This window comes from Phalacrocorax carbo, unplaced genomic scaffold (genome assembly GCF_963921805.1).
Source record: "Phalacrocorax carbo unplaced genomic scaffold, bPhaCar2.1 SCAFFOLD_60, whole genome shotgun sequence".
NCBI lineage: Eukaryota > Metazoa > Chordata > Aves > Suliformes > Phalacrocoracidae > Phalacrocorax > Phalacrocorax carbo.
In genome coordinates, this window is record NW_026990329.1 from 604,707 (window position 1) to 629,974 (window position 25,268).

General features: G+C 58.3%; 1 long non-coding RNA gene across 2 annotated transcripts; it reads right to left on the bottom strand.

Annotated features, from left to right (window-relative positions):
* Positions 1-356: 356 nt before the first annotated feature.
* Positions 357-24,336, bottom strand: LOC135311018 (uncharacterized). 2 transcript variants are annotated; one of them, XR_010370920.1, is made up of 4 exons: positions 24,124-24,336; positions 23,756-23,865; positions 1,610-1,669; positions 357-527 (listed from the first exon to the last, which is right to left on the bottom strand). It is a non-coding gene; the product is annotated as an uncharacterized LOC135311018 (long non-coding RNA). The 2 variants fall into 2 exon arrangements; XR_010370919.1 differs by lacking the exons at positions 23,756-23,865; positions 24,124-24,336 and adding an exon at positions 3,835-4,104.
* Positions 24,337-25,268: the final 932 nt, after the last annotated feature.

The window sequence follows — 25,268 nt, forward strand, 5'->3', positions numbered from 1 at the left end:
GAATACAAGGGTGTCTCACAGCTCTTACGAGATGAGGCTTCCTAGGCACGTAGCCTAGCTCGCTCGTGCCGGAGCTGGGGGCAGGAGCACGGGGCAAGTGGGGCCAGGGGAGGCTGAGGGGGAGCTCTGGTGAGCTGGGGAGTCGGCTATCTTCTGCACCCTGGGCAGGGGGAAAATGTCATCCTCCTCCTCCTCCTTTCCCTCTTCCCTTCTATCAGCTCCCGGGTAACTCCTGGGGCTGCCCTCACCCGCTCGCCTTTAGCATACCAGAAGCCTGCCTCGGCAGGTCGTTTGAAGCTTCCCATCCCACCAGCCCCAGTAGTGCAGGCACACAAGGAGACACCCCGGCACCCACCAAAGGGGCTCGCTCACCTCACCGGCAGCCCTAGGCCTCACCCGACACAGGGAATCGTGTCCGACACACCACCACGCTGCAGCAGGAGCGGAGGAGGCCTTTCCTTACCAGGAAGCAGCAACGAGCACGGCGGCATCACCTCGCAGGCACCGCAGCATCGCAGGGCTGTCACCTGCGGAGAGAGCAATGGGGATCACAGGGACGCCACCGCGCGTGCGCGGCTCCCGGGCTCAGTACCCAACTCTGGTCGCTGGGCAGCAGCATTATCTGAATTACTCTTCTCGATTAATACCATCCAGAAACCGTAACTTGGCTGCATCCACAGAGCTTCTATTCCTCTGCACCTTTCCCCCTCGCAGCCCCGGCAGCACCGTTCATTGCCTCTGCACCAAACAGCAAAGCGTCTCGAGCATTTCAGTCCTTTCCTCTCGACTGCTTAAAAAAATCTGGTGCTTGCTACTGTCCATGCCACTGCCCGCCCCCCCCATGCCCGAGGGAGGAGAAGCAGCACAGCAAACCTGGGGAACAAGGTTGGGTCCCCCACCCCCGCAGAATAAGCCCCAGGAACTGCTTGTAGGCATGTGGCATCAGGGTTGTGATAGGGTTTTGTTTTGGTTTTCTTTTTTTTCCCCTGCCTTCTTTACATAATGTAATAATTGGGGTTGCTTTTCCAAACTACTGAGTTCTGTGGGGACTTTTTGTGCTTTTACCCTACAAAAAATGGTCATTTTCACTTTCGGTTTTGTGCATGAGAATGGTTGGTGGGTGCTTTTAGGTGGTTGTTCCTTCCCCACCACCACCCTTTTTTTCCTTTCCAGCTGCACAAATCCAGCTGAGTTGGCTTTCCCAGAAGCCCCAAGTTGTTTTCTTTCCACCAGAATTCTTCCTGTATTTTCACCCCCCATTGCAGACCCAGAGTCAGGGGGTTTGAGGTATTTTTGTGCCCAGGCAGCAGCTCCCAGGCTGCATAAGCAGCCCCACAGGGGGAAGTCCCCGTTTGAGGGAATCGGCCCCAAATTGGGATGGGAAAGTGAAGACAAGGGGAAAAAAAATCCTGAATAACCTGAAAAAGAACACCTACTCCAGCCCACCAAGCACCCGTCACCTTGCCTGACTCACCTCCAGGGCCCAGATCACGCTCGGCTCATCACTTAGTGCCCTCAGATCACAAAAAAAAAAAAAAAGAGTAAAACCCATAATGGAGCCCTATAGCCATCAGTCACATCTTCCCTCCAGTACTACACACAGACTCACCTTCTTACAGCGCTCCCCTGGGCTCTCCTCCGTTGCCCTGCACGACTCATCCATCTGCACCTGGAAAAACAGTGTTACTGAACAAGTCACCTGGAGGCACAGCAACAGCTTAACCATTCCACAGCTCTTGCGCCCCCGTAGGAATACCATCTAGAGCCCAACTACAGCCTGCCGTTAAAGGAAATGCGTTAAATCAAACGTTAAGCCCTCGCACGTACAAGCCGGAACAGCAAACCCACGGCACGCTCGCGCACCCAGGGCGCAGCCCGACGGAGGTCCACGGGCACCTCGCCGGTCTGATGCGGAGCCGCCCAGCATCCCTGCGAGCACAGCTGCAGGCGCAACAGCAGTTTCACCTACACCCATCTCAGCGCGCAGCGCTTCTGAAGCTTTAAGCTGAAAGCCCTACCTTGACCCTTGGCCACACTAGAAGCGAGCCGTGGCTAGGACTCCACAGAAACACAGCAACACAAATTGCACACCCACAGCGGCGACAGCCTTGCAGCTATTTAGACCAGGAACAACAGAGAAAAGTAAAACAGCTTCATCACCCGCACAGGAAAAGCAGCAGACGGAGACAAAGGGTCAGCATTCACAGCCCTTACAGAACACAGGCGTTCTCTCTCCTTCCACTCCTAAACCCATCCCCACTTAGGTCTAAATATCGCAGCCCTGCTGGGGCAATATCGAGAGCGGGGAACAAGAGCCCTGCCGCCCGCCGTTTGTGCGGCAGGACACAAAAACAGAGGGACATGTTTTGCCACACACAACCCTGAATCTCCTGAAAATTTATGTTTACCAAAAATAGCCATTTGGAACATATTCCCAAAAACATTCGGCAATGAAACGCTTACGTGCTTGACACCCGCACATTTTTGGGGAACTTGCTATTTGCTTCCTGGTTTTGCTGGTCTTCCCTCAGAAGTTCTACCTGCAGCCAAGTTATTCCCACCCGCCCGACCGGTTCAAGCGTTCACCTTCCTGGTATTACCAGCACATTGACACAGGCGAGGAACTTAACTGCTCTTCTAAAACTATCCAAATGACAATTACAGCCCTGAAAGAGGAGTGGAAGAGAAGAAAAGGAGAGATCAGGCAGCAAAAATGCCCTGCAGGCTGCTGCCAGCCAACACTGCACTCTTTTGTTAAAGCCACCCCGCCCCCCCAAACGCAAAAATAAACCCCATGACTTTGTGGAGTGCGGTTTTTTCTTCTTTTCAGCAGTCCTTCTGGAGCTCATCCCTGTCTCAGCATCTTGTCTTGTCAGAGCATGAAGATGCAGATGATCTGTATCCCGATGACATCTGCATGGGATGAATACATTTTCAGAAAACGCCCGACTGAGCCATTTGCCACAGTCACGAGACTCACGACATGACACACGAGGTGGGCCCAGAGTTTTAAGGCAAAAATACCTCCCCCGCCCCCCACCCGAGATCTTTCAGGCTCCAGACCTGCCATCTCCCCGCACCAAACCTCCCCGGCCAAAGGGTTTCAGGTGGCCCAAAACACAGTACACAGAAAATAAACGGGGAAAGCCCTACATTGTGCAAAAGCGAACGATGCCCGACCAGGGCTTCTCTGCGGGGCCCGGGCTCGGCACGGAGCCCCCCCCCGGCACGAGCACGGGCCCGGGCTCGGCACGGAGCCCCCCCCCGGCACGAGCACGGGCCCGGGCCGGTCACGGAGCCCCCCCCCGCCCGGCCCCGGGCCCGGCACGGAGGAGCCAGCCCCCCCCTCCCCCGCCCGGCCCCGGGCCCGGCACGGAGGAGCCAGCCCCCCCCTCCCCCGCCCGGCCCCGGGCCCGGCACGGAGGAGCCAGCCCCCCCCTCCCCCGCCCGGCCCCGGGCCCGGCACGGAGGAGCCAGCCCCCCCCTCCCCCGCCCGGCCCCGGGCCCGGCACGGAGGAGCCAGCCCCCGCCTCCCCCGTCCGGCCCCGGGCCCGGCACGGAGGAGCCAGCCCCCCCCTCACCCGCCCGGCCCCGGGCCCGGCACGGAGGAGCCAGCCCCCTCCTCACCCGCCCGGCCCCGGGCCCGGCGCGACGGAGGCGTCCCCCGCCCCGCCCGGCCCCGGGCCCGGCGCGACGGAGCTCCCCCCGCCCGGCACCGAGCCCGGCCCAGGCCCGGCGCGACGGAGCCCCCCCCCGCCCGGCCCAGGGTCGGGCCCGCACGGAGCCCCCCCCACCCCCGGCCCACAAGGAGCCCCCACCGCTGCCCGAACTCACCCACCAGCGCTCTCCGGCCCCCGGCTACGGCCGCGCTGCTCTCTCAGGCGGCTGCCGCAGACGAGGATCGGGAGCCGCCAGGCCTCCAGGAGTCCCGAGGGGATGCCGGCCACCGCAGGGGATGGCTGCCTGCGGCCGGACTGCCGCGGCGCTCCCCGCCCAGCTCCGAGCAGTCTCCGCCGGCCACGGGCTTCCCACGCCGGGCCGCAGAGGGGCCCCGGCACCGCAAAGAGACCCCTCGCGACCCGGCCGCCCCACGCACCTCTCCCACCTCCGCTCCGCCGCGCACGCGCCACCGGAAGCCCGGGCCCCGCGGGGCGGCCCTTAGAGGGCGGCCGGAAGGACCGGCCCCCACCGGCCCCGCCCCCGCGCCGGACCGCCCCCGCGCCCAGCCGGTGAGCGCCAGCGCCCCCTGCTGGCCGGGCCGCGCTCAGCTCGCGAGGGCGCCGAGGGCCGGGCGGGGCGGGACGCGCCGGCTCGGGGCCGGCTCCTTTCGGGGCGAGCGGGCGAGCGAGAGACCCCTGCGGGCCCCGGTCACGGCCGGGCAGAGCCGCGCGCCCTCCGGGAGCGGCTGAACGGGGCTGCCGCTCGTGACACGTACCGAGCCGTCCGCGACGGGAGCGAGCAGAGGAGGAAGGGGCCGGCGGCCGCGGGGCCCCGGCCGCAGGCACGGGGGGGGGGTGCGGGCTGGGGCCCGTGGGGCCGCCCTGCTGGGCCGCTGCCCTGCGCCGCACCGCGCTGGGGGCTGGGGCCCGACCGGCGCCGGGGGGCCGGGGGCAGCCACGAGCAGGGGGCCTGAGCTTAGCCACGGCCTGCAAAACACCCCGCAGCGTGAGACGCTGCGAGGCCAAGGTGGTCCTTGGCAATGGGGGCGCCTGGGCTCGGCCTCCGCCGTACCCGTCCTGGGTCTGCGTGGCGTTCCAGGGGAACGGTGTTCTCCTTGTGCGGAAGGTGGGCTGGCCGTTCGGCCGTGCCCCGGCCGTTACCGATACTGCCAGAGGCGCTCGCACGCTCTGGCCCGTTACTGCTGCGGTACCGCGCCGTAGCCGAAAGAAGAGGTGTTGTGTTTTCTCACAGAAAAGCCTCCTACGGTCAGTGGAAGAAATAACCTCCTTCCGTGGCACTGACTCTTTTCGTCCAGTCCATAGCCGGCTTTCGGCTTTTGTCTTTACGGCATTCAGTTTGCTTTCTGCCAAGCTTTCTACCTGCTGTGAAACATTTGGATGGTTTTTTCTTGTTGCTTTTTTTCCCCCCTACTTGCTCCACAGCTCCCACACCAACCACCCAGCGCGGCTCGCCTTTCAGCCCCCAGACCCAGGAGCCTTGCCCTGGGACGGCCCGTACATGTCAGCAGAGTTGTTCCAGCTCTCACCCTGTCCCTACCCAGCTGAGGACGTCTGTGTCCGTGAGAGACACCCAGACACTGCCCCTGCAGCGTGGCAGTCCCCTGCCCCGTCAGTGAAAACTGCGGCAATATCGGCTAAGTTTAAAAGCGTCGGCAGGAGGTGCAGGATACGTAAATAAAGCGGCGGTTGGCTGCCGGGTACGGGTGCGATATAAATACATTTTGTTTACAGGCCTTCGTGCCTATTCAGCGTTGAACGGCACCGCAGCCCACCCACCCCGGGGCTCACGGGGCTCGGAGAAGGGTCTCTCCAAGGGCACGACCTAAGGCAGCGCAGGAAGCCCAGCTGCCACGCTCCCAGTCGCTACGGGACGCTTGCTTACAGCTACACCGACGAGGGTGCGGATGAGGCTGGAACTAGCAGAAATGCTGACTCTTCTGGCCTTTTATTTGCGGAAGGCACAGCGCGCGAGCCTCGGCGGCTCACAGGAGAAGCGTGCGGCGCTGCCGGACTCTCATTCTCAGCTCACGTACTACTGCCAAAGCTCCTGCCCTGTGCTGTGCCAGATGCCGGCTGGCGTGAGCACCTGGGCTCCTGAGGGACCCCCGCGTCCTGAGAGCCAGAGGTACTCGCTTCCCTTTGCGTGAGGCCTGTAGGAGATAGACCCTGCAATTTAAAAAATCTGTATCAAACGTGGCAGACTCAAAGGGGGGCATTTTAAAAAAGGCAGGTTTGTTTTCTTTTTTAACTTTACGATCTACAGCCTAGCAAAGAGCTCCCTTTCAGTGTCAGTCGCTTGGCCTTCTCCCCTACTGACGAGGTCCCAGCCTCCCGGTGAGATCTCGCTGGAGATATTCTCAGTTTCCCTCAGGTACGGGGCTGCCCTGGCCCGAGGCCAGCGAAGAAGCTGACTTTGCCCGTGCCTGAATCAGCAACACGTCCAGCAGGCGACTTGCAGAGCCCAGGGAACCCTCGTAAAGAGGTTTGGGGGTGGGCCGCGCCACATCTGCGGCATCGGCCGTGGGAAAGGACCGGCGCAGTAAAGCAGGTGGGTGAAACCGCGGTCCGCGCCAATACGTGCTGCTGCCTGGGGCATCGCTTTGCTGCAGGTCAAGTCAGATGCTCTCTGTAAGAGTCAGTCAGGGCAAAGGCAGCAGCAGATGTCTTTTCTGCTCATTTTAACAAAGGCTGGACGGAGCCCATAGAGGAAGGCACTACGCGTCTTGCTGGGTCTGTTTGCCTGCCTTCTCGTAAGCCGTCGCGGAAACTTGCACGAGCAAAGCCTGTGCAAGCTGATGACAGCCACGCACGGTTGAAGAGGGAGCAGACGGTGAGAGCAGAGGTGCGCGCTCAGGCTGTGCGCTGGAAGCTAATGCTAATGCTGCAAAATAAAGAGTGGATTTTCTTTTTTGGGTTTAGGTGAGCGCTAAACATGACATGTGCGTGTGTGCGTGTGTCTCTCGCAGGTTTTTGTCATACACCCCACCCCCCCGCCCCAAAAAAACCACCCGCACATGCCACGCGTTAAACAGTGGTTTTCCATTGTACTTAGACGTGCTTACATAGGTGTGTTGGTTTTTTTCTTTTTTAATGCAGAAACAGCAATACGATAGATTTAATACAGCTAGCAATTAGATGGGTGTAGCTTTAGAGCGTCGGCTGTTTACAAAGCAACTGCACACCTTCTTTAACTCACAGTTTAAACAGGTAAACTTGCAGTGCATCACACGTGCTTTGTACAGTCACGGTCCACACGGCAGGCCAGATGCTTCCCCCTGCCTTGTCCTTGTTCCCCCGACTCCGACGGGACCGCCGAGGCCACCCTGGGGACAGCGCCGCTTTCTAGCAGCTGGGTTGCTTGCCTGGACGCCCCACAGACAAACAGTCATTTCCCCGCTGAACCTCTTCTCAAATATTTTCCTAGCCCTGCAGGCCCCAGGTCCTTTGGTTCATATTTCCTTTTTTCCGGGCTTGATGCACAGGACCGACGATTTCCAGAAACAGAAACAGAGGCTGATTCAGTCCAGGCTAAACATTCTCTGACCTAAACCAAACTGCCTTCGAAGAGATAGCTGTACTGTAGGCACCACCTCGGGAACAGAAGTTGCCCTGTCATTAAAAAAAAAAAAAAAAAAAAGCAGGAAAACAAGGCATTTCAGGCTGAGGAGGCTGAACGGTGTGCTGGGGGCGGTGGGGGGCTGGAAAGAAACAGTTCAGACGATTAGAGCGAGCTTGGCGTTGCAAAGCGTGCCATTATTTTTAATTTGGCAGTCAGAAGAAAATAGATTCTGACACTGATTTCCTGCGTGCTGCGGGAGTTCTCTCCTCAGCATTCCTGTGCACCATTTTACTTTTGTGTCCCGTCCGCTTCGCTTTTGTGCTGTAGCTCTCCGGTTCTAGCTACGCTTCCCACCACCCCCATTACGCTTTGACAAGCCCAGCTCTCACTGTGCTTCCCTTCCCTTCCCTTCCCGTATGCGCGTGCAGGGAAAAGCCCGCGCGTCTGCCACTACAGGACACGCTCTGGGGGGCAGGAGAGATGACGACGCTCCCTGACAGAGGACACAGCTGAGGGGCGGTCCGCCGGGGCCGGGGAGATGGCAGCACCTTCCCTCAGCTGCCCCATCCGAGCACAGGTGCAGGTGCGCACTGAGGAGAGACAAGCAGGCAGGAGCCGCAGAGCGAGAGAGAAAATAAAATTCACGGGTGGGTGCTACTTGCGTCTCATTTTTAGCGCAAGACATTAATTCTCAGCACATTCTTGGAGCTGCCCCTTTGGGACTCACGGAGAAGAGGGAGGTTGGCCACGCGGTGCAGCCCAGCTCTGCTTCCCCTAAATGGTTTTACTGTTCAGGTGTTGCCCTAATCTGGCCGGTACCCCCGCAAAGAGTTTGGGATTTCTGCTGCCTCTCCGGGCCAGCCACAGACCCCGACTTCATCGCAGCGAATGACCCTGCACTCGTCAGAGCGGTTGCCGAGTCACATCCCGCTGCCTTCCCTGCAGAACTGGAGACCCTTTTTCAGCCCTTGCCCCCTCTTCTCTCAGCTCGTTGCCCGTCCCTTTACCAGTGCCGGCACCGATCCTGCCTCCAGCTCGCCCTGTCCCCACCTGCGAGCGCCCAACAGGAGCTAAATGTCTCCTCAAGGATGCACGGAAGAGACGCGCAGGTAACCCAGCACAGACCCCCTGCAAACATCTTCTTTCCATTTGCTTTCCTCTCCTGACACGAAGGGATGACTTAGGAAAAGCGTACTGCTCGCATTTCACCTGCACCGCTTCTACTTTCACTCTCGCTCTCCTTGGCAGTAATTAATAGCGGTGGCGGGGGGGGCTGGGGCATTCCCCCAAAGCGGCTGCGGTTACATCCGGGCGGTTGTGGCACTCCATTAGCTTTGTAATTTTTAAATCTAAATCTTCTGGAATTGTTAGTTCTGGTCAGGAATCACCCGTACCTGCAAATTTTCTTAATAGCTACGCTTGAACCCAGCCACTGTTTAACAGCTCACCTTTATTTCTCTTCATTTAAGAACCCAAAGCTTCGTTTACTGCTTGGGTTGGAAGCAGGAGCTGTCGCTGCCTCCGAACTTTCTAACAGCCCTGTTACAATTTCAGTACTACCCGCTCCCAATTTAGCTTTCCGGGTCGATTTTCATTCTAGATTCTAAAATTTCCTTATTTTGTTTCTGATCAGGAGTCATTAATGCCTGCAGTTGATTTAATAACGGCTGCATTTAGATTGAGCTATTAATGACTCGCAACTCTATTTATGGCATAAAAAAGGGCTGCCTTTATATTTTTTTTAATTACAGATTAGGAATAATGACTGCCTGGTTTGTTCAGTAATAGCTGCGATTAAATTGAGTCACGACTCCTCCCTAAATAATATGTGTTTATTTGCACTCCTACAATTTAACCTCCCCTTCACCGGTCAGGGGCACCGACAAGTGCCCGCGCGTACCTCCGCGCCCCCTGCGCCGGCTCCCCAGGGAGCAGCCTCGTACCCTGACCAGAGTCTGCAGCGGCCCGTTGTCGGCCCAGCTCCTCGCCCTCGAGCGGCGGATCCGCTGCTGCCCAGAGGGGACGGAAACGGCGCGGGGTAAATGATAATGTGAAATGATAAACGAATAAAATGATCTCACAAGGGGGAAGAAAACCAGCAAAGCAAAAACCAAACCCCAAACAGAACACCATACCACTAAACCGCCTCACCGCCCCCTCAGCGCCCAAAACAGCATCCCGGGAGGAAAAAAGCAAAGCAGGCCACAAGGGACCTTTCTAGTACAGCTGCTGCCAAAGAGCGCCAAGCTCTGGAAGCCTTACCTCAGGCAACGCCTCCGCTTCTCTAAACGCCAGAGCACGCCTGCCCGGGGGGCTGAGACAGCCCCAGAGCTGCGACCGCCCGAGGGAACACGGGAGCCCCGGCGCCAGAGGAGCCCGGGGGCAGCGAGAGCTGCCCGAGCCCCGGCTGGGGCTCTTCGACCCCCGGGCCCCGCCCCCGCCCTTCCCACAGCGCCCCGCGAAAGGGGCGGGCCGAGCCCCCCGAGGGGGGAAGGCCCCGGGAGCCGTACGGGAGCCGCCTGGAGCTCCCGGCGCGGGAGGGGGGGGGGGAGAGAAAACACCCAAACCGAGCCCCCCCCCCCGAGCGGAGCAAACACAGGCTCGGGCCGTTGCCGGGGGGCGGGGCCTGTCGCTAAGGGGAGAGAGCCGGCACCGCCCCCCGGTCCGTTGCCAGGGGGCGGGGCCTGTCGCTAAGGGGAGAGAGCCGGCACCGCCCCCCGGTCCGTTGCCAGGGGGCGGGGCCTGTCGCTAAGGGGAGAGAGCCGGCACCGCCCCCCGGTCCGTTGCCAGGGGGCGGGGCCTGTCGCTAAGGGGAGAGAGCCGGCACCGCCCCCCGGGCCGTTGCCAGGGGGCGGGGCCTGTCGCTAAGGGGAGAGAGCCGGCACCGCCCCCCGGGCCGTTGCTAGGGGGCTGGGCCTGTCGCTAAGGGGAGAGAGCCGGCACCGCCCCCCGGGCCGTTGCCAGGGGGCGGGGCCTGTCGCTAAGGGGAGAGAGCCGGCACCGCCCCCGGGCCGTTGCTAGGGGGCTGGGCCTGTCGCTAAGGGGAGAGAGCCGGCACCGCCCCCCGGGCCGTTGCCAGGGGGCGGGGCCTGTCGCTAAGGGGAGAGAGCCGGCACCGCCCCCCGGTCCGTTGCCAGGGGGCGGGGCCTGTCGCTAAGGGGAGAGAGTCGGCACCGCCCCCCGGTCCGTTGCCAGGGGGCGGGGCCTGTCGCTAAGGGGAGAGAGCCGGCACCGCCCCCCGGGCCGTTGCCAGGGGGCGGGGCCTGTCGCTAAGGGGAGAGAGCCGGCACCGCCCCCCGGGCCGTTGCCAGGGGGCGGGGCCTGTCGCTAAGGGGAGAGAGCCGGCACCGCCCCCCGGGCCGTTGCCAGGGGGCGGGGCCTGTCGCTAAGGGGAGAGAGCCGGCACCGCCCCCGGGCCGTTGCCAGGGGGCGGGGCCTGTCGCTAAGGGGAGAGAGCCGGCACCGCCCCCGGGCCGTTGCCAGGGGGCGGGGCCTGTCGCTAAGGGGAGAGAGCCGGCACCGCCCCCCGGGCCGTTGCTAGAGGGCTGGGCCTGTCGCTAAGGGGAGAGAGCCGGCACCGCCCCCCGGGCCGTTGCCAGGGGGCTGGGCCTGTTGCTAAGGGGAGAGAGCCGGCACCGCCCCCCGGGCCGTTGCTAGGGGGCTGGGCCTGTCGCTAAGGGGAGAGAGCTGGCACCGCCCCCCGGGCCGTTGCCAGGGGGTGGGGCCTGTCGCTAAGGGGAGAGAGCCGGCACCGCCCCCCGGGCCGTTGCCAGGGGGCGGGGCCTGTCGCTAAGGGGAGAGAGCCGGCACCACCCCCCGGGCCGTTGCCAGGGGGCGGGGCCTGTCGCTAAGGGGAGAGAGCCGGCACCGCCCCCCGGGCCGTTGCCAGGGGGCTGGGCCTGTCGCTAAGGGGGTGTGTCCAAAGGGACGCTGGCAATGCCCCTGGAACCATCACCACGGGCAGGGCCTCTTGCTATGGAGGGTGGGGCCAGGCAGCACCAGCAACACCCCCAGGCTGTCACCAGGGGGTGGGGCCTGTTGCTACCTGGGGGTGCTGGGGAGCACCGGAGCACGGCCCCGCCCCACCAGGCCCTCGCCAGGGGGCTTGGCCTGTCGCAAAGGTGGGTGGGGCCAGGTGGGTCAGCCATCAGACCGCCTGCCCGCCCATCGCCGGGGGCGGGGCCCGTTGCTAAGAGCGTGGCGAGGAGTATCAGCACCACCCTCACCGGGCTATCGCAAGGGGTCAACACCTGTCGCTAAGGGCTGTGGTACACGGCTCCAGCCCCCACGGTGCCGTCACCAGGTAGCGGGGGGGGGGGTGTCACTAAGTGGCGTGGAGAAGTGAGCGCGGCGAAATGTCGCTCCAGCCCGTGCACGGCTGCTGGCTGCAGTACCGCGGTTTGGTCGCACGGTGGCGGCAGAGAGCAGAAAAGGGCGTCACTGCGCATGCGCGGCTGCCCGCCTGCAGTACCGCGGTTTGGCCGCACGGTGGCGATAGAGAGCTAAAATGGCGCCACTGCGCATGCGCGGCCGCCCGCCTGCAGTACCGCGGTTTGGCCGCACGGTGGCGGCAGAGAGCAGAAAAGGGCGCCACTGCGCATGCGCGGCCGCCCGCCTGCAGTACCGCGGTTTGGCCGCACGGTGGCGGCAGAGAGCAGAAAAGGGCGCCACTGCGCATGCGCGGCCGCCCGCCTGCAGTACCAGCATCTGCTTGCACGGCAACAGCAGCGGCCAGAGGAAAACTTCCCCCTCGGGAACGGGCGGCTTCCCGTCTGCCGTACCCGGTTTTGATCGACCGGTGACTGCCGCGATCGGATAAGGGGCGGGTGGAAATCTCTACCAGGGTAGCGGAGCTCCCGCCTGCAGTCCCGGGGCTCGGTCGCTCGGTGAAAGCAGCGAGCAGAAAACAACAGGTGGCCACTGCGCATGCGCGGCCGCCCGCCTGCAGTACCGCGGTTTCGCCGCACGGTGGCGGCAGAGAGCAGAAAAAGGCGCCACTGCGCATGCGCGGCTGCCCGCCTGCAGTACCGCGCCTTGGTCGCACGGTGGCAGCAGAGAGCAGCAAAGGCGCCACTGCGCATGCGCACTGTCCTCCCGCCTGCCCCACTCGCCCCCACCCCACGCCCGAGGGAGGAGAAGCAGCACAAACCACCTGGGGAAAAAGGTCCCCTTTCCCACCCCCACACCCGCCCGGAGTAAGCCCCATCAGTTGCTGTAGGCCTGCGGCATCAGGGCTGGGACAGGGAGAGCAGCAAGTCAACAGGTCCTGGAGGGTTAAAGAAGAAAATCCATCAGGGGAACACAGCTGCCCTTCTGAAGGCAGGCTGCCCGGGGTGAGGGGGGCAGCTGTGCGTCGGGGCACAGGGCAGCCAGGCAGACCAGATGCCAGCGGCTGCCCTGCAAAGGAGTTGTGCGCTGCTGAGCCTTGGGCTTCGTTGGCTTGGCAGCGCCTCGCCTCGCCACTGCTCATCCTGCGTAAGCACGAGGCTTCAGCGAGCACAGAACAGGAGGCCAGGGGAAGCGGGGGGGAGGAATGTCACCGGGGAAAAAAAGTCATGCAGGGGGGCCATCTCAGGGGACAGCGTCTGGGAGGGCACAGACACACGCAGAGGGAGGGCGGGGGAGGAGGCGGACACTGCCGGACAGGGGCATGTCTGGGCAGACACGCCATGGGGAACATGCATGGGGATGACTGACACCAGGGGGGTCCCCCCAGGATAATCCACAATGGGCAACTCACCTGGGCTCACCTGCAGCAGATGATCCGCTCCAGATAACCGACCCACTCCGGAGAATCCATTCCGGATAAGCCCCAGCAATGCCCCTCAAACTGCTGCCGTTTCACCCCAAATTTTCCCCAATTTGGGGTTTTTGGGGCGGTCGTTTGGTGGTGCTGATTTCTGTTTGGATGGCTTGGCTTTTTTTGTTGTTGGGGTTTTTGGGGGTTTTACCTTATGGAAAAGCAAAAAAAGCCAAAGGAACAAAGTTGGGATTGCTTTTCCAAACGGTTCACTTCTGGGTCTCTTTGGCCCTTTCCACAACAAAGAAATCGGTGATTTTTGCTCCTGGTTTTGTGCATGAGAATGGTTAGTGGGGTTCCACCCCACCCCCCCCCCCCACCGCTTCCCCCCCCCCCCCCCCCCCCCCTTTCCAGCTGCACAAACCCAGCAGGAGTGGGCTTTCCCAGGAGCCCCCAATTGTTTTCTTTCCCCCAAACCTGTTTGGGTGTTTTGCCTGTTTGGGGTTTTTCACCCCCCATTGCAGACCCAGACTTGGGGGCTTTGGGGTGTTTGTCTGCCCTGGCAGCAGCTCCCAGGCTGCCTGCGCAGCCCCAGAGGGGGAAGTCCCCATCTGGGGGAATCGGCCCCAAATCGGGATGGGAGAAGGAGAACGGGAAAGGGGCAGCATTTGAAAGCGCTTTTGTGTCTTCAGTTGATTGGGGGGTGGGGGTGGGGTGTGTGTCCAATTTTTAAATCCTCTCTATAAACATCTCTATCAACATGGTTTCTTTGCATTTTAAAACCTTATATAGCATAGACATTTGCACTTGTGTGTCTACTTACACATCCTTACAGAGTACATCTATAGTTTATATATACTATCTATTTTACATTTACATACAACACCTGTTTAGACTTAGCTATTAAATTTACACTTACACCTACTTAGGCTATTTACACTTACACAGCATATCTATTTACACATACCTGTTCAGACTTCCATATTAACACGTATATAAACCACCTATTTAGGCTAGCTATCTGCTTACTTACCCTTTGACACTTCAATCTTTTTCGACTTCTCTATTTAGACATCTACTTACAGTTATACCTAGGCTTATTTCACTCTATATAACCTCTATTTAGATTACACATCTGCTTAGACTATGTAACACACACTAAGCGTAGATGCTCGCTCTAGCCAGACTTTCTTCTGCTTTGAATTCCTTCATCTATCCTTTTTCTTCATTTTAAACTCCTTTATTTTTTAATTTAGATATTTAGACAGTCGAGTTACTTTTGTGGTTTAAAACCCTGTATCTCAATGTAGAATTTTTGTATCCTGAAATCCGTTATATAATATAGGAGAGAGAAGTTCTTATTTTAAAATCCCTTTATACATCTATCAATTAATATGACATGTCAATATATATAAAATAAGAGGTTTTTGTAATAGCCCCCCTCAATTTTCAGGCATTTTGGGGCTGCAACCCCCCTTTTTGGGGGGGAACCCCTACATGACGCCCCCACTCACCTGTTCCTCTGACGCATTATCAGCTCCCCCAGTGACACCGGGGCGCCCCGCATGACATCATCACACCGCCCCCCCCCCCCCCCCCCCCAATTTTATTCACCCCCAAGAAGGGCACTAAACAAGGGAATCTACTCCAACCTGCAGCTCATTACTTTAATAGTGCCATTTACAAAGGTACACACACACACACACACCCCACCCCCCAGAAAAGGGGGAGCTCTGCTAAAATCTAAAAGGTGGGGCAGCCCCCCAAACAGCTGCAGCCCCCCCAGCCCCTGTCCGCAGGCTAGCGGCCGCCCCACGGCGGAGCGGGAGCGTGCCAGAGGACGGTGTCACGTCTCTCTCGGGCTCTGCTCGGACATGTTCCCGCGCTGGGACGGGCTCCCCGGGGCGACAAACAGCCCCGGCCCCTGGGGGCCCCGACTCTCCCCACCAGGCAGCCCTCGCGGCCGCACCTGCGGGGCACCCGCTGGAGACAGAGCCGGGAGCCCCCAGGCAGAGGGATGGCCCCTTACCTTCACCACGCTTAACGACCGGCAGGCAAACCCGGGCCGGGGGGCATCTCTTGAGCATCACGAGACACTCAGAAGACATCTGAAAAACAGAAATCCCAAACTATATTTCAGCACGTGAATAAAATAGCACAGAAGAAAATGGAGGAACTCAGTCAGCACAAGGGATAGGAAGGAAATTGAGCCGCAGCAAGATTCTGGGCAAACGGGTCATGTCAAAACACAACACCTCCTTTAAAAGCTAGAGGGACTGGAACACTTGAAAACGGTATTAAGACTAACCGATACCGTTTTGAACAGATTCTTCGCGTAACACTGAACGCTCTGGCTGGTGCTGGAAAACGTCTCATCCCTTCCTTACGGCACCGCTGCGGGGAGATAACCCCGTGAGGCTGCGGGGCAAAGTTGTACCGGAACCGGAACCTCCGCTTACAGATCCGCCGCAGCAGCTACAGCCCTCGCCCTGCCGCCGCACGTCTTGCTGCCTGGCTCCATGAAGCCTGAAGCGAAGCGTCAAACTTGAAAGAGTAACGTAAAAAATTAAGAATAAATCTCAGTAATGCACTTTGTGCTGAGAAGGCGGGCGCGTGTTTACGCACATCCAATATGAGCGTCTAGGCTCTGAAAGCTTTCCATTTTCCTTCTGCGTTCATTTAACTCACACAGCCGTTCACACCCGCCATAAGATTATCTATCTCCAAAATACACAGCAGCAACGTGACTGGGGGGTTTTGGCGTGTTATGGAGTCGGGAGGGACGTCCGCCCAGCTGCCCCGCCCGAGAGATGCTGCTGAACTGCCAGGGAAACGCGCATCCAAAGCGAGACTGAAATAAAATACTTAAGAGCGCTCCCTCAAAATACCGGCAGGAAAAAACCGCCCCCACCCCAACATTCAGTCGCCCCTCGTTAAATATTTACAACAAATACCTACCTGCTTAATTACACCTAACAAATCGTACGCTACATCTGCTCGGCAGTTACAGCTGAAACAGCGCAAGTCACGTCGTAAATCAGACGCTGTTAGCTTTTTTTAAACTTTCATTTATGACAGAAGAATCGGTGAGTTAAGAGATCCCCGATACGGTTTTAATTCTTTTGGGGAAAAAAAATACCACAACAAAAACCCACGCAAATCAAATCCCCAGTGTTGCAATACATGGGGCTACCAAGAAGGACCGGCAGATATGCTAATGCGTTTGGCTGTACCGAAGCATGCAGGGGAACCGTATTTTTATGGGATCTCGACTGTTACAACTGAGAACCCAAGCACTACCAATGCCATCAACATTTGGAGTATGTGCTGTGCTTGGATCTCCGCAAGGACCATTGATTTTTTCATCTTAGAAAAAAAAGCAGTACTTCGCAAGTCTTGTGCTGATGAGTTCTACTGACAAAGACATTGTCTCTAAGATGCACTCTGATGGCAAGTTCATAGAATGCAACCTCACTGAATAAGAAATATCTCAATTTTTCAAGATCTCTTCCTAACAAAAGTCACACTGTGGGGCTTTCAGATGGGCCAGATTATGAATCCTTTCACAACAAGAAACACACCAGCTAACCAGGATATTCTCGCAGTGGCCAGGTGCCTCTTCATCACGTGAAAAAAAAAACCAACAAAAAAAAACACCCCAAAAAACACCAGAGCCAGCAATAAGTATCACACGGGTCAACACAGCTCTCTTCCAGAGCACCCCCCTCATCAAAAGGAACATGCCCATCGGCTCACCTGCTCTGCACAGGTTCCAGCATCACACCCCGCTTCCGTCATCGCTTGTGGCACCAAATGTATCAACACACAGTAAACTACCGTTACGCTCGTGAGAAATCACCGCCCCGTGACTTCCTCATTACTACCCAGCTCGCTTCTAATGCTCATACGCCGTTCCAAAGACGGCCCACGTGTTACCTACAAAACTGAAGAGCTCGACGACGGACCACAGCATTCTCTGGTCTCAGATGCTGGCCGCTGCCCCACCTTCTCAGACCTCTCATAGGCACGCGGCAGCACCGCTCCGAGCCTGCCAGCGGCACCTGCAAAAAGCCAAGCGAAAAGGCACCTCCCGAGATGCTGCCCGATGCCACAGCCTGCCCGCACCGATCCCCGTCTCGCACCCCTTTCCCTCGACAGCCTCCCTCCCAGCCTACGCTACGCCACTTCCAGGTGCCGTGTCCAGCTCGCCCGCCGTCCGTAACACCCAAACAACACGCATTGCTTATAACTTCCCCAGCAACACAACACCTCAGAAAAGAGCTGCTACTTCAGCCCACCAATCACCACTCGCCTTGCTCGACTTGCCTCCTTTGCTCATTGCTACGCTACTTCAAACCCAAACCAAAAGACAAACGCAAGGAGCAACGGAGTCATAGAGCCATCGGTCACATCTTCCCTCTATATACACCACGCACCACCTCACCCGCTTACATCGGTCCCCTCAGTTCCCCTCCGTCGCCCTGCACGACTCGTCCCTCGGCATCTCCAAAACCAATACCAAACAAGTCGCCTGGTTGCACAGCAGTACCTTAACGGTTCCTGAAGACCGACTATAACCTGCCATCAAAACAAACATATGACTTCAAACATGAAGCCCTACGCACGTACAAGCTTGAACACCCTGCAGAGGTAATCTGCTCAGCTGAACTCTAGCCGCCTCTCCCAGACAGCTACGGTCACGGCCTCCGAGCCCACAAAATGTCACGGTGATTACGGTCCTCGCCCGCTGAGGAGGGCCACTCAATCCGAGATGACGGTACAACCTTTCCCCCAACAGCCTTGGCACAGCAACAGATGAACCCTAACCTCTCATCGCTGTGCCACCTACCCGACTCTACAGGGCCAGCAAGGCGGTCCGAGACAAACTCAAACGCACACACCAACGCTATGAGAAACGCTACAAACTGCGCGCCTCCGAGACGAGAGAACGCTCTCGGCAAACAGAGAGACAACTGGACGGAAGAGCTCGTCCAGCAACAAGACCTGCGGAACCCTGACAGTGACGCAAGGAGGCCCTAACGCGATCCAAAAAGATTAGAAGAGCGTCAGGGCCCGTGACAAGAAGTTCCTCTCAAAACTGAGAGGGAGGAGGCACAAGAAGCCCGGCTACAAGACCTAAGACTGTAAGGATGCAGGAAAGAAATCACGCTCCCTGAAAATGGACAGCAACAGAGCAGAGCTGTTCATGCATCTGGGAACGACGCCGCAGACAACTGCCCAGAAACTCCTCAAACACCAGAGTGACCCACACTTTAAACTGTAACGCAAAAAATGAGGCACCCGATGGGCGCCGGCCCCACAATTAGAACCTTGCCAGCCCCTAGGGATAGCGCTGTGCTCCTGAGAGCAAAGAGAACAAAGTCACCAGCCCCATGAGCCTCCTCACTGCGACCCAGCTCACCTGAAATGCTCCTCAAATAGCCTTCAGTCGCATCTTCCCTTTAATCCTGCACACGGACCCGCCGCCTTAGTGTGCTCTACTCAGCTCTGCTCTATCACCCTGCACAGCTCCATCTTCATCCTCTGCAAGAACAGCATGATAGAACAAGTCACCTGGACGCACAGCAACAGCTTAACCATTCCACAGGTCTTGCTTCCACGTAGGAATACCATCTAGAGCCCAACTACTGCATGCCATTAAAGGAAATACCTTCAATCAAATGTTAAGCCCCACGCACGTACAAGCTTGAACAGCTGAGAGATGCCCTCTGCTCAGCTAGCACTCTAGCTGCCTCTCCCAGACGGCTACGGTCATCCCCTCGGCACCCACAAAACGCCCCGGAAATTACCGTCCTCGCCCGCTGCCAACGGCCACTCGCTCCAACGAGGGTTGTACGGGCGTTGCCAAAACAGTCTACGCACATTAACGTTAACCATATACTCTTATTGCTGTTCTTTCCCCCGCTCTACCATTGCTACACCCCCAGGCGGAGGAGCAGCTCTGACACAGGCATCGACGTGCACGGACCGACACTGCTCACAAATACTACAAGCGACGTGATCGCGGCACCTCAGAAAATTCTCACCGAGACCACGGACTTCCGGCCCAGAGATGCCACCGGGCGAGAAGATCTGCAGGGCAGCGAGGAAGCAGCTATAGCATCCGCGGAGATGTCACGTACCATCATCACCTGCGAAAAAACCATATACCCACAACTAGGACGATGCACGAGCGACGAGCCGCTCTTAAAGACCTCAGAACGTTCAGGTGCAGGGAACAGGTCCCAGAAAAGGGCCCTGCGTATTCAGACTGCTCTTCAGCAGCAGTACTGAGGCCGCCTTAATCACCGCCGCAAAAAGACGACCTTCTATAAAGGTCTAATATTTAAGACACAAGACAAATCTATGCAGTAGACTTAAAATGTGAGAATGGAAGCTCTCGGTTACCATTATGCCGATGAGCCAGGGCTTGCAAAACCCTCAATATTGCTACCTAGGTGCCTGCTCAGCACGGAGAACAGACACATCGAGACCCGAGTACAGGGAGGAACAAAGACAGACTACAAAATCCACACAACAGCACAAGCACAGGCAGGAACTCCCCTGCCTGGCAGATGCTTCTGTTTTGCAGAAAGGACAACACAACCTCTCTCGGCCCAAACGTGTCCGGTCTCTGAACGGTCCCCTCCACTGATTTGACAACCCCTGCCTGCCCCCCCTGCGCTTCCCGCAACCGACCGGCCACCTGCACAAAGACCGCATCGGCCCCTCAGCTTCGCTTCCAAATCCGGGGGCTCAAAAGCCATCCTTTAAAAAGGCCACACAGGCTACGTAGGATGGGGCTGCGGTCACACGGACACTCTTCATCTCCAAACGTGCGGTGCCATCACTCAGCGTCGCACCACTCAACGCCGGCCACTTCCGCAACGACAGCCTCCTCGGAAGCGCCGTGAACTTCCGCTCGCCCACGCTCTAATGAGGCTGGATGTCGTGGCCGCCGCCACCTACGGCGCCTAGAGAACCAGAGAGACAAGGTGACCGCTGCGCCTGGAAGCGGCCGCCCGCTCACAAACAATTCCACACCTCAAAAATAACCGCTGCTACAGTTTCCTGTTCATCGCTCACCTTGCCCGACGAGCTCGGGGCAGACATCCCGCTTTGCATGTAGTTTTGTGAGTCCCTTCGTTAACTAGTCACATAGGTGCTCGCACTGCACGACCCCTCCGTTGTCACGTGCTGACCTACCTTCTCACAATGCTCTGTTCGCCCCCTCCCTCCCGTGTCCGGCTCCCTGCCGTGCATCTCCACCAACAGCCACATTCCAGACTCATCCTTTCCCCTACCATGCCAACACGGCTCCCTCACCTCCCGATCCGTGCCTCCCGGGTCAGTGGCCGCGTCAGGCACCTGCTCGCATACTCGGTCCGTCCCCGATGGCTGGGAACTGTCACCTTCAATGCCGGGCCCACTTCTGGGGAAATACGGAGAGGCACACAGATATTAGACACTGCTTTCCAAAAGCAAGAGCTCACCACGCAAAACAAACTAACAAATCCTTTTGACTGACTTGTTTGGCAACACAGAGACCCCAAAGGCAGAAATCCCAGACGAGTGACCGCACAGCCCGCCCCGTCACAGCACACGACGCCATCTGCTCGCCTTTGCTGCCACGCCTCGCTCGACTGTCCTGCTTAACCCTAGACCTATGACTTAAAGTGCAAGAAAAAGTCAAACCACGCAACACACAAAAATTACACCGATAGGGCAAACACCAAAAGCAGTACGGGAAGCAAACGGGCGTGGCTGGTGTAGTGACACACTCTCCCTTTGTAGGTAACTCACTCCTGAGCGACTCCGTGAACAGCCGCGTGGAGAACCTCTCGGCAGACAGCACGCTCGAGCGGCCGCGCTGACACATACGGGGAAGGAGACTGGGCTACCGGAGGCTGCTTGCACACAGAACGCGACCATTAGCTAACACTTGAACACCCCTTTCCCAACCATCCCCCGGTACCAAGACTTCAAAAACCCCTCCTCTCCTCCTGAACTGTCAGGGAAGGAACCTCACTCCTTCCCGACAGCTCCCGCCCTGTATTTGCACCCCTAAAGCCCCTCTGTCAGCCGCTCCTCGGGAGCTGCCCTTCCCACCTCTGCCCCGCGCTCTGCGAGCACCTCCCACCTTCCGGCTTCCCACAGACTCCGTGCTCTCTACAGGCCCACAAAATAACGGAAGCCCTGATGCTTATAATCTACGAGGGACCTGCCGCAAGCTGCAAAGGTTCTCGGGACAACGTGGTACTCTGCGGGCGATCGGGAAAGGCGACGAGCAGTTCCGTACCCCGACACACACTATGCGTTACGTCCCCGCTGCTTTCTGAAGGAAGGCTAGAGCTCCACATACAGACGCGTACAACACGCTCACCCTAACCCCTACCGCAGCATCTCAGCATCAGTCCTATTGAGAGATAACGTCAACAACTTGCACAACACACAGGCAAAACTGGTGGGAAAAATATACGCTTCTACCCTCGGCCAAGTCATAAAATTCCTGCAAAACCAACCAAACAAAAAACCTACCACACACAAAAACAAAACACCAAAAAAACCCCAGACAAAACCATAACACCCCCACAAAACCAAACAATCCAAAACACACTATTAGACCATCTTGCTACCCCTGAACATCCAACACAAACTTACTGACCCGAGGAAAAACAAAAGCTCGTACAAGTATACTTCCTAATATATATCTGCTGCTCAACTTTGACTGCTCTCTTACCTCAGCCAGAAACCTCCCCCTCTCTAAATGTCAAAACACACCTACCCAAAGAGCTTAGACAGCTCAAAACCTGCAACCAACTCAAGGAACAGTACCAGAGAAGCCCAGGAGCAGAATGAGCCTCCCGAAGAAAGGCTGGGGCTCATCTACGCCAGCGGAATGGCAAAGCAGAATGAAATCTTTTAAGAGCCCCTTCTCAAAAATTATCTCTGGTTATAAAGTAAATCATTTACTGTAAAACCATCAACCATTCGGAGTCACCTCAACGCTCTCTCTCGCTCAGTCCCTTAACAGAACTGAATCAGTCTCAAAGGACAAAAAACATGAAAAGAAACGTGGAAATATACAAGCGTATCGGGAACGGTACGAAGCAGCTAAATTAACACCTCAGTAGCTGGGACAAAACTAAATTGTAAAGGACAACAAAAAACCACCCCAGGAGACGCATCGATAAAAACAGAGGAAGGCTCTCTCTACTCACAGAAGCTCACGGAGAGACCTGAGCCAACGGTACACAGCTTTGGGGTAGCCGATACCGAAAAGAAACATACTCGAGACAGAAAACAGACTGCTGTGGAGCACAAAGGCGGCTTTGGCAAAGGTTCTGCCAGGACAAGAGTCACAGTTACAGGGAACGGACAGCGGCCGGCAGGGGAAACGCCGTCGGCGTGGCGGGGCCAGCGCGGGAAATGCCGCCCTCAGCTAACGCTGCGCTATCAAGCCTTAAGTGAAAACTGCAGAGTAGTTACAGGAGACGGGCATAAGACGGATGCTGAATATCACTTGATGGTCACAAAATCTCATGGGGATGGGCACCACGTAGCCTCGTGGACACCCCTTAGACCCAAACGCTTAACGAGAGATGCTTCTTGCCAAAATACAAGCTCGACGAGGAAAAGCCAACGGGGATGTGGGGGCAACTACCAAAATCTCAGTATGTGAGCAGGCGTTACTTAAGATGGTGCAGTGGTTCTGCCGGGTCCGTCCAACCTGAGCAACGGGTTCTAACGCCTGTCCAGCAGCGTCCATGATCTCTCTCACGGCCTCCCACATCATAGACACCTCCCCTGCCTGGGACCGCGTTTTCCATGTCCCACCCCTCCCCATCCCCGCAATGAAAATCAAACACAACAAATAAGTACTCCACTTCATCTTCTTGGCCTCCAAAAGAAGCTTCCTTCCACTGCTGAGCATCGACACCGACATCCTCATGCTGTTCCTCAAAAGCAGGCTGGCCCTCGGGTGCCCGTACTGCCAAAGGAAGAGAAAATGATTATGCTCTTATGATGAGCTCCATCATCCTCTCCTTCAGGAAATCAAATCCCGATCGCTACATACCAGAAGTTTGTGCAGGAGATGGCCGAGGCCAGCCCCATATATGAGGCACTCTGTGACCCTGCTCTCTCTTTTGGCCACAGCACCCGCCACCGGGGAGCCCCAAACCCCTTGTGACTCCCAAGGAAAACCAGATAAAACTAGTTCAAAACAACTGGCAGGTGAGAGGTGACCGACAAACACGTATAGCCCACCTCAAACCAGCCAGAGAGCTGACTACCTCCCCCACTAAACTCTCATCTTCGACAAATACACCAAACAGAACAATGTTTACGCTGAACAGAACAAAACCCTTACCCTCTGACACTCTGAAAAGGATTTGTGCACCCACAAAATAGATATATATTCATGCTATCGACCGACGGACCACACTTCCTCAGGGTCAGCCCTGCAAAGACAGGAGGACGCCCGATGCTCTCTCCATAAATATAAAATAAAAAACTGAGCCAGAGCCAGGCAGAGAGAGGCGGAGAAAGAACAAGTAGCCACAGGCTACAGGACAGAGAGAGGGAGGACCAAAAAGACGGGGAGGCAGGGAGCCACTCAGAGCGAGATGGAGAAAGAAGGGGCGGGGGGACGCAAAAAAAAAAACCTAAAAATAATTTTGCAGCAGGTAAGGAAAGAGAGGGGGCCAGGGGAGAGACAGGGAGGGCCCAGGATGCACAAGAGAGGCAACGGGGCCCCAGTGGCCCAGGACTCACCGCGACTCTCGCTCTCAGCGCTGCTGGCACAATTTAGCCGTTCAGATGCTTCTTTCCCCTCCTCTCCGCCCTGCCTCTTCTGCAGCTCCAGACTCTAGGCCGTCCTCCACCTAAAGAGGATACATGGGTGTCTTACCGCTCTTACGAGATGAGGCTTCCTAGGCACGTAGCCTAGCTCGCTCGTGCACTACACGCCCGTACCCAACTCCCGGTTACGCGTACAGACCCTGCGGTGCACGTTGGTGGCCTGGCCCGCTGCGGGCTACGAAGGGGGATCCTCCCTCCCTCACCTGCAGGGACAGGCTCTCTCTTGCCTGCGGCAGGAAGGCAGCTGGCAGCCAGAGCGCCTTCAGTTTCTTCTGCTTTACCTTTCGTTGGCGTCTCCAGCTTCAGCCGAGGCAGCTCCTGTCCACAGCCGGGAAGGGCTCTGTGTGTCCCTTTTCGCCCCCGCGCTGCGAGGATGGCAACACCGGGCAGAGAGAAGCCACGCAAGCCTGAGACGGCCGCAGTCAACGGCATCCCCGGGGGAAGGACAGACAACCACGTCCTCAGCACGGTCTCTGGGAGAGGGAAAGAAGAAACAGCGACCGTCGTTACCGTCGATCGACCCTGGCCAAAGCCCCTCCTTGCGCAGGGGCTTCTGGACACACCGCCCCTTCCCCGCGCTACTGCTAAGGGCCCCTGCGCCGAGGGGGAATCCAGTGCGCTCGAGGGCCGGCTCGCTGCCTTCACGACAGGGCCTGGGGGCGGCCAAGGGCTACGCAGCACGCTTACGGGGAGGTGCCGGGGCTGGGGGCAGGCGCACGGGGCAAGGGGGGGGCCAGGGGAGGCTGAGCGGGAGCTCCGGTGAGCCGGGGAGGCGGCGGCCATCATCTGCGCCCTGGGCAGGGGGAAAAGGTCCTCCTCCTTTCCCTCTTCCCTTCTGTCAGCTCCCGGGGAACTCACCGCTTCTCGGGGAGCGGCCGCACCTGGAAGCCCCCAGAAATCAACACGAATCCAACCCCAAAAATACACCGCGCCTACCGTACGCGGCACGGCCGCCCGGCACCCGAGCGCCGGAACACCGCGCCTCCCGCCGCGCCCCGGCGAGCCACGTGACAGGGCCGGCAGCCACTGCGCCAGGACTACAGCTCCCGGCATGCTCTGCGCCACAACATGGCCGCCCGGCAGCCCCCCGCCACAAGGACTACAGCTCCCGGCATGCTCTGCGCCACAACACGGCCGCCCGGCAGCCCCCCGCCACAAGGACTACAGCTCCCGCCATGCTCTGCGCCACAACACGGCCGCCCGGCAGCCCCCCGCCACAAGGACTACAGCTCCCGCCATGCTCTGCGCCACAACACGGCCGCACGGCAGCCCCCGCCGCAAGGACTACAGCTCCCGCCATGCTCTGCGCCACAACACGGCCGCCCGGCAGCCGCGCGCCGCAAGGACTACAGCTCCCGCCATGCTCTGCGCCACAACGCGGCCGCCCGGCAGCCCCCCGCCGCAAGGACTACAGCTCCCGGCATGC